This window comes from Trichosurus vulpecula, chromosome 3, assembly GCF_011100635.1.
Source record: "Trichosurus vulpecula isolate mTriVul1 chromosome 3, mTriVul1.pri, whole genome shotgun sequence".
Lineage (NCBI taxonomy): Eukaryota > Metazoa > Chordata > Mammalia > Diprotodontia > Phalangeridae > Trichosurus > Trichosurus vulpecula.
Genome location: NC_050575.1, coordinates 210899503 through 210906517, shown reverse-complemented (window position 1 = coordinate 210906517; position 7015 = coordinate 210899503). Strand labels below are relative to the sequence as shown.

At 40.5% G+C, this 7015-nt stretch overlaps 2 non-coding genes across 2 annotated transcripts; both read right to left on the bottom strand.

Annotated features, from left to right (window-relative positions):
- Positions 1-350: 350 nt before the first annotated feature.
- Positions 351-423, bottom strand: TRNAA-AGC. Its single transcript has one exon. It is a non-coding gene; the product is annotated as a tRNA-Ala (tRNA).
- A 393-nt stretch (positions 424-816) lies between these two features.
- TRNAY-GUA lies at positions 817-905 on the bottom strand. Its single transcript is given in 2 exon segments — positions 817-852; positions 869-905. It is a non-coding gene; the product is annotated as a tRNA-Tyr (tRNA).
- Positions 906-7015: the final 6110 nt, after the last annotated feature.

Sequence of the window (7015 nt, the reverse complement as noted above, 5' to 3'; positions counted from 1 at the left end):
CATTGGTCGCGGCGGCGGCGGCGGCGGTAGCGGTAGGGGGGGGTCTTTTTCTCCCCCCGCGGTCGCCCGGGTCCAGGTTCCCAGGCAAAGTAACGTCTTGGGGTTCGCAGATACCCAGCTCTGGAGAGAGTTCCACTCGCGTCCGCTGCTCTGGAGGCGGTTAACAGTCACTGGGGCGGGACTGCAAAGAGACTGGGGCACCGAGCAACGAAGTGGGAAAACAAAACCGCTTTTTATCAATAATGATCGCCAAGAGAATAAGAACGAATCTCGCTATCAGCTCTTAAATCTGCTTTGAAGTGCCGGGTAGGGGTATCAGGTGGAAGCAGGGGAAAGAAAAAAAGGATTACTGGAGGATGCGGGCATCGATCCCGCTACCTCTCGCATGCTAAGCGAGCGCTCTACCATTTGAGCTAATCCCCCGCTCCTGAAGTTGTGTTTCCTTTTTCCTTAGGATAGAGTGGAGTCACTCTACCTCTTGCCCCGCCCTCTTGGCCATCCCCAGGAACACCCGGGCTCAATTGCTAGGAAACGGGCTTACTCTGGCGAGTCAGACGAAAACACAGTAAGTCTACTAGAAGAATTAGCAGAAAGGGGCTCCACTCACCACAACACAAAAGCCGAAATCAGCCTTCACACACCTGATACCGTAGGGCTTATCCTGCGACACTCGTGTTCAATTAAATGCAAACCGGTCCTTTCTGGCAAAAAGTCAGTGGGTGCCTGCAAACACATACATACACTAACCCGGCTAATTGGACGAACTACGTTAATTAAGCTGCCAAGAAATGATTGATTGAAAAAAAGCTTGGGAAGTCCTTCGAGCCGGAATCGAACCAGCGACCTAAGGATAACCAGAGTAATTCCACTACAGTCCTCCGCTCTACCAACTGAGCTATCGAAGGCCTCGCTGGCTTACGGCCTCTCCTGACTTCCTTTAACTTTACACCGGTGATGTGCTCATTCTGGCTGACTTTCAGGAGCCGTGGTCTTCCCCGCTGCCCAGGACTTGAAATGGCCGGTCTGGAAGGTGCTCTCCACGAAAGTGCTCAGTTTTATGGATACTGCTTTCTCTACCCCCAGCAGAAGCTTCTAGGAGGATTTCCCGTGTCATCTACTGAATTACACACGCCTCCTCTCCCCCTCTACGTCCCCCTCCTCCCAATTTAAAAAGCGTAATTAACTGCAGCTCAGTCCAGGGCCACGAGCGCACAAGTGTCTTTATAAATAATGCCGGCAACGCTCTACCAACTCTGACTCGCGCCCCACGGGTGGAGTGAGAGGCGACATCCGACCAAGGCAGGCGGCGGCCAGTTGCGTAGGGAGCATGCGGGATGCAGAGCCAAGGGATGCGTGGGTACCCAGCGAGCCTGAGCACAGCAGGAGGCGGCGCCGGGTGCACCCTCATGGGGGTGGGGCACTGTTGGGAGTCAGGGGATGGAGGACTGGGGAGAGGACTGATTGAGAGTGGCCTGGGATGAAGAGGAAGGCGCGATGGGCTGCGAGCTAGATGCATCACTGGAGGGAGTACCCGCATCTCCGACGTCAAGGACTCCTTGTAGACCCAGTAAAGTGTGTCGAGTGCAGTGGAGAGATTGTTGATCTGTTTGCCTGCCGTGGGAAATCCTACACCTTAAATCTTTTCTGTTCTCTTTATGGAACGTAAATTAACGTCCTTAGAATAGGAATGTGCAATAAAAAGCCTCAATTTGCCTCTTTGCCTCTAATCAAGTCAAGTCCAGTCCTTTCCACGATGGCCCTTTAAGTACTGGAAGACAGTCTTCTCTTCTCCAGACCAATAGTGAAGTTCACTCCCCTAGCCATTATGGGGACATGGATCCCTTTGTAAGGTTGTACAGTAGGCTATTCAATGTAAAATGTTAACATCTTAAAGGTGTTCCATTAAGTGAGATATACTTTAACCGAAATGTCTTAGGAATTTATTAGTTTTATTAGGTTCCCTTCAGATTTATTTTTTGAAATTCTCAGTATTCACAAACTGTCCAGCCCTAAAAACTACATTTCATTAGGTGTTTGGGGGAAATGATTCTCACTTTAGGTTAGATACTGTCAGTAGTTCTGTAGCTTCCGGTATCGGCATTCTGGTCCATAATTCCTGTACAGTCTCACTAGCATTGCTCTTACAATCACCACATTCACAGCCAGGACCTTTGTAAAGGAAAAGAGACATAAACTGCTGAAAGACTGTGCTTGTTGACTTTCTTCTGCACAGATTTATTCCGAAGGTCTTTAGTTAGAAAGAAGACAACAGATCCAGAAAAAGAAAAATGGTTGGGTTTTTTTTTGGGGGGGGGGCATAGTAAATTACTGGTAGAGTTAGAATTTTTCTAGCAAGGATTTCAGTATATAAATCTTGAGTTCATTTATATATGTTTATACATATATATACATACATACCTACACATATATACACATACACATATCTATGTGCATCTGTCTATCTATTGATCTCTCTATCTACCCATCTATCCATCCACCCATATAGGGATGAGTGCCAGGCCTAAGTCAGGAAGAATCATTTTTGTGAATTCAAATCTGGCCTCATACACTAGATTCGTGACCCTGGGCAAGTCACTTGACCCTTTCCTGATCTGTAAAACGAGCTCCATAAAGAAATGGCAAACCACTCCAGTATCTTTGCCAAGAAAACTTAAGAAGAGTCAGTCATGGAACAAATTTTGAGTTCTGCCATTCAACCAGTTCCAAATTCAGAAGTATTATCATCTAGCCCATATCTCTCCATACTTTCCAAAAGAATAGCATGAGATACTTCCTAGGTAAACTATGTCTATTTTGTGATCTCCTCTGAAAGGAATTAAGGTTATTTTGGCATCACTGGTTATTGACGAAAAACCATATTGCCTATGTGCAATTATTGCTTCCCTTTCTAGATCTCTTTAATGATGCATTCTAGAATTTTCCCAAGATCTGAAGTCAAGCTCATTGGTTTACAGTTTTGAAAACTGAAAAATTTATCCTTATCTGACTCTTATCTGGTATCTTTCCCATTTCCCAGACTCATGCTTCAGGAAATTCACTTTGGCAGCCGTCTGGAGGATGGATTGGAGAGGAGAGAAATGAAGCAGGTGACTCATTTTGAGGCTGTTTTAATAATCAAGTTGAGAAGTAATGTGAGTTTGAACCAGGTCTAAGCAGAAAGGAGGGATCGAATATTTGATACGAATGTTGTGTGGAGGTAGAAGAGTCGAGCTGTGACAAATGAATTGATGTGTGGGATGAAGAGATTGAGGAGTCAAAAATATCACCAAAGTAACAAACCCAGGAAAATAGAAGGATAGTGGTACCCTCGACAGAAATAGAAAAGTTCAGGAAGGGAGAGAGTTTGGGAGAAGTGAGTTCAGTTTTGGACATGTTGGGTTGAAAGTGCCTTTGGGACATCCGGTTTGAAATGTCCAATAAATGATACGGGATAATAGCTCAGGAAAGAAACTACAACTAGATAGAGAGATCTAGGAGTCATCTACATAGACTTGATAATTGAACTCAAGGGAGATGAGGTCATCAAATAAGCCTAGAGAGAGAAGATGAAAAAAAAAGAGCTGGTGACAGAGCCTTATTCCTTTGGTTCTCCTCTTTCCCCTAATATAACTAAAAAAAAAAACAACACCTTTTCGTAGTAGTCCTTCGCTTTAATTCTGAGTTTTAGAATGTCTGATATTAGTTTTATAGAACCATGATACACTTATATTTATTCTGCTCTTGCTGCCATCTTTTGTTCACATCTAAAATCCAAGTTGGTCGGTGAGTTCCCTTAATGTATCCACATTAGTCACTTCTGACAATTCCTATTTTTTCCCTCATAATTAGAATCATTTCCTCATGATTAGTGTCTTCGGAATTTCTTTCTTGAGAGCTTCTTATTCTTCATGGGTTGGTTTCTGTAGAATTTTAGTCAATGAGATTGTTATATACATATATATTATACACACACACACACACATATATATGTGTATATATATATGTATATATATGTCTTATGGAAGTATGTTAAAAGCCTTCTTTTTAGTAAAATTGAAAATAATGAGGAATAATATTTTTCTCTAAAGTCCTTTACAGACTCCTGGGGAAAGCAAGCTACTTGGAGAGGTAATAGGTTGGGGACAAAAAGGCTCTTTCGTAGAGAAATAAATTAAAGGCAACAACCAAATTTAATTCTTGTTTCATCTACACTGTTGCTCTGCCCACTCCCCTAAAGTGATTGATACTAGGGCCCACCCTTATCTATTGAGAAAGAATTAAAATTTTGATCAAAAGAGGGAAGTCACTTTGCTTTCTTGAGGAGGGGAGTGGCCCTAGAAGTGGTGATTTTGTTACTCTACTACTTTGGACTGTTAACCTAAAATTGTATTTTCACAATATTGCCATATTTTCCTATAAATGTTACCATAAAACATCTTGGGGGCAGATAATCATGTCAGGAGGCATGGGAGAAGCTATGTCAATTGGGACATCTCTCTAAGATGGAAATTACTTATATACTAATGTCAAATAAAAGAAAATAGCCTCTGTCAGACTTAGGTCTAAAAACACAGACTACAGTAGTAGTATTAGTATTTTTTTTCAACACTATGAATTCTCTGAAATTTACTCTCCCAAAGTCTAGACATGTCAGATCATAACCATGTGGAAACAGATACTTTTTCCCTTCCCCACTTCCTCCTTTTGAAATATTTTGAAATTTTTAAAATATTTTAAATATTTTTAAAAAGACAGACCAGGGCTGTCCAACCTTACGTTTTCATTGAAACAACAGACAATATATTTTGATTTGCCATTTTAGTGAGAGCTCTGCGCTGGCTTGGCTTCATTTACTAAAGCATTTATGTAAATTTCTGTGCTCTACTGTAGGCTGATTGGACATTTTGGACAGCCCTGACCTAGACAGGCCTTTGAACTGATCTCAAAGAAACTCTTATCTGTCTTTATCTAACCATTAATTCCAAAACAATATCCTGTTCTGCTCTCTCAGCCCAGGAAGGGCTCCTCCCTTGAAATAATTGGTGTGGTGACTGGATAAGGACTAGAGAAACAGGCCCTTGATTGATCCACTGTGACCCTCAGGGGGTAACAATCCACCTGAGAGTAATAGCCTCTTTCTCCATGACTTGAAGAGAATTGAGTGGTTACAGAACAATGATCCTACAAGATTAAGTTACTCTTGTTCTGCATTAATGAAGCAAAATATTAACTTTTACTTTATCCTGACTCGTGGAGTTATGTTTTGTTATGTTAAAAAATCTCCTCTTTTAAGAATCATTTTTAAGTCATTTTCAAGCTTTAATTATTCCTTAAGTTCTCTCAGATTACTCCTCAGATTCAGCATCTGGCCTAAGGATAAGTCCCAAGACTGCTAAATATCTCTTTGCTCAATTTCTTCTTTATTTATCTCAAGTTTTCTTCTCCAGCCCCTCCTTCCACATAACTTTCTCCTTTGGAAGATGGAAGAAAATATTTGCCTTTTATCATAATTATTTTTGTATGGATTTAGTATTAGTTTTGTGCTTGTGTATGTCTTCTCTCTCTCTCCAGTTAGATTATAAGAGCCTCAAGGATGTCGACTTTATTTTGTTGTTGCTGAGTCATTTCTGCCTTGTTCAACTCTTTGTGACCCGATTTGGGGTTTTCTTGGCAAAAATACAGATCTGGTTTGCCATTTCCTTCTCCAACTTATTTTACAGATCAGAAACTGAGGCAAACAGGGTTATGTGATTTGCCCAGAGTCCTACATGTAGTAAGTGTCTCAGGCTGGATTTGAACTCTTGAAGATGGGTCTACCATGCCACTTATCCTCATATCTTTTTTAGTATTCGAAGCAGCACGTTGTCCACAGTGGTTCCTCAAAGTTTGCTAGGTAAGTTATTCTTCACTGAAGCCTATATTATTTCCCTTTTGGAATATCATATTCTAAGTTCTCTGCTCCTTTAAAGTGCTGGCTGTTAAAGCTTGGTTGGCTTGATTGGCTCTTCATTACTTGAGTTGTTTCTTCTTGATTCTTTACAGCATTTTTTTCTTTGACTTGGAAGTTCTGGATTTTGGCTTTAGTGTTCTTGGGAGTTTTAAATTTGGGGTTTCTCAGGAGGTGACCAGCAGATTTTTTCTTTTGAGTATAATCCTACAGGAGAGAAGATTGATCTTTAATGAAATACATTTCCAAGCATTCCTTTACCTAGGTCAGCACAGTTAACATATGCCTAGTAGTGGAATCTCTGCATCAAAGGGTATGGACATTTTAGTAACTTTATTTACATAATTCTAATTTGTTTTCCAAAATGGTTATAATGATTCATAGCCTCACCAACAATACGCTAGTGTGCCCATCTTTCCATAAGCTGTCTAACATTGACTATTCATATTTTCACCATCTTTGCCAATCTGGCAAGTGGGGAGGTGAAACCTCAGGATTGTTTTGATTTGCATTTCCCCTATTACTAGTGATCTGGGGTATCTCTCCTGTGGTTGTTACTAGTTTGTAATTCTACTCTTGAGATCTGTCTGCTCATATCATCTGACTACTTATCTATTGGGGAATGGTTTTTGTCATGCATTATATTTTATATATATATATATGCATATACATATATGCATATACATATATGTATACACATTAACTGTCTATATATCTTTGATACCAACCCCCATATGAGAAATTCGATGCAAAGACTTTTCCTCCATTCAAGCACTTCCCTTCTTATCCCAGATGCATTAAATTTGTGCACAAGCTTTTCAATTTCATATAATCAAAATTATCTATCTTTTGTAATTGCCTTTACTCCTTATTAGGTTAAGACTATAATCTTTTACCCAAATTTGTGAAAATTATATGCTCTGTGTCTCTTTTAATTTTTTTGTGGTCTGTTTTTTTAATATGCAGGTCAGGTCATGCATTCATTTTGAAAGATGCTGACCTAAGTCTAATTTCTGCCAGACTGCTTTCTAGTTTCCTGGCTGTTCTTATCAAATAAAAAATACTTTC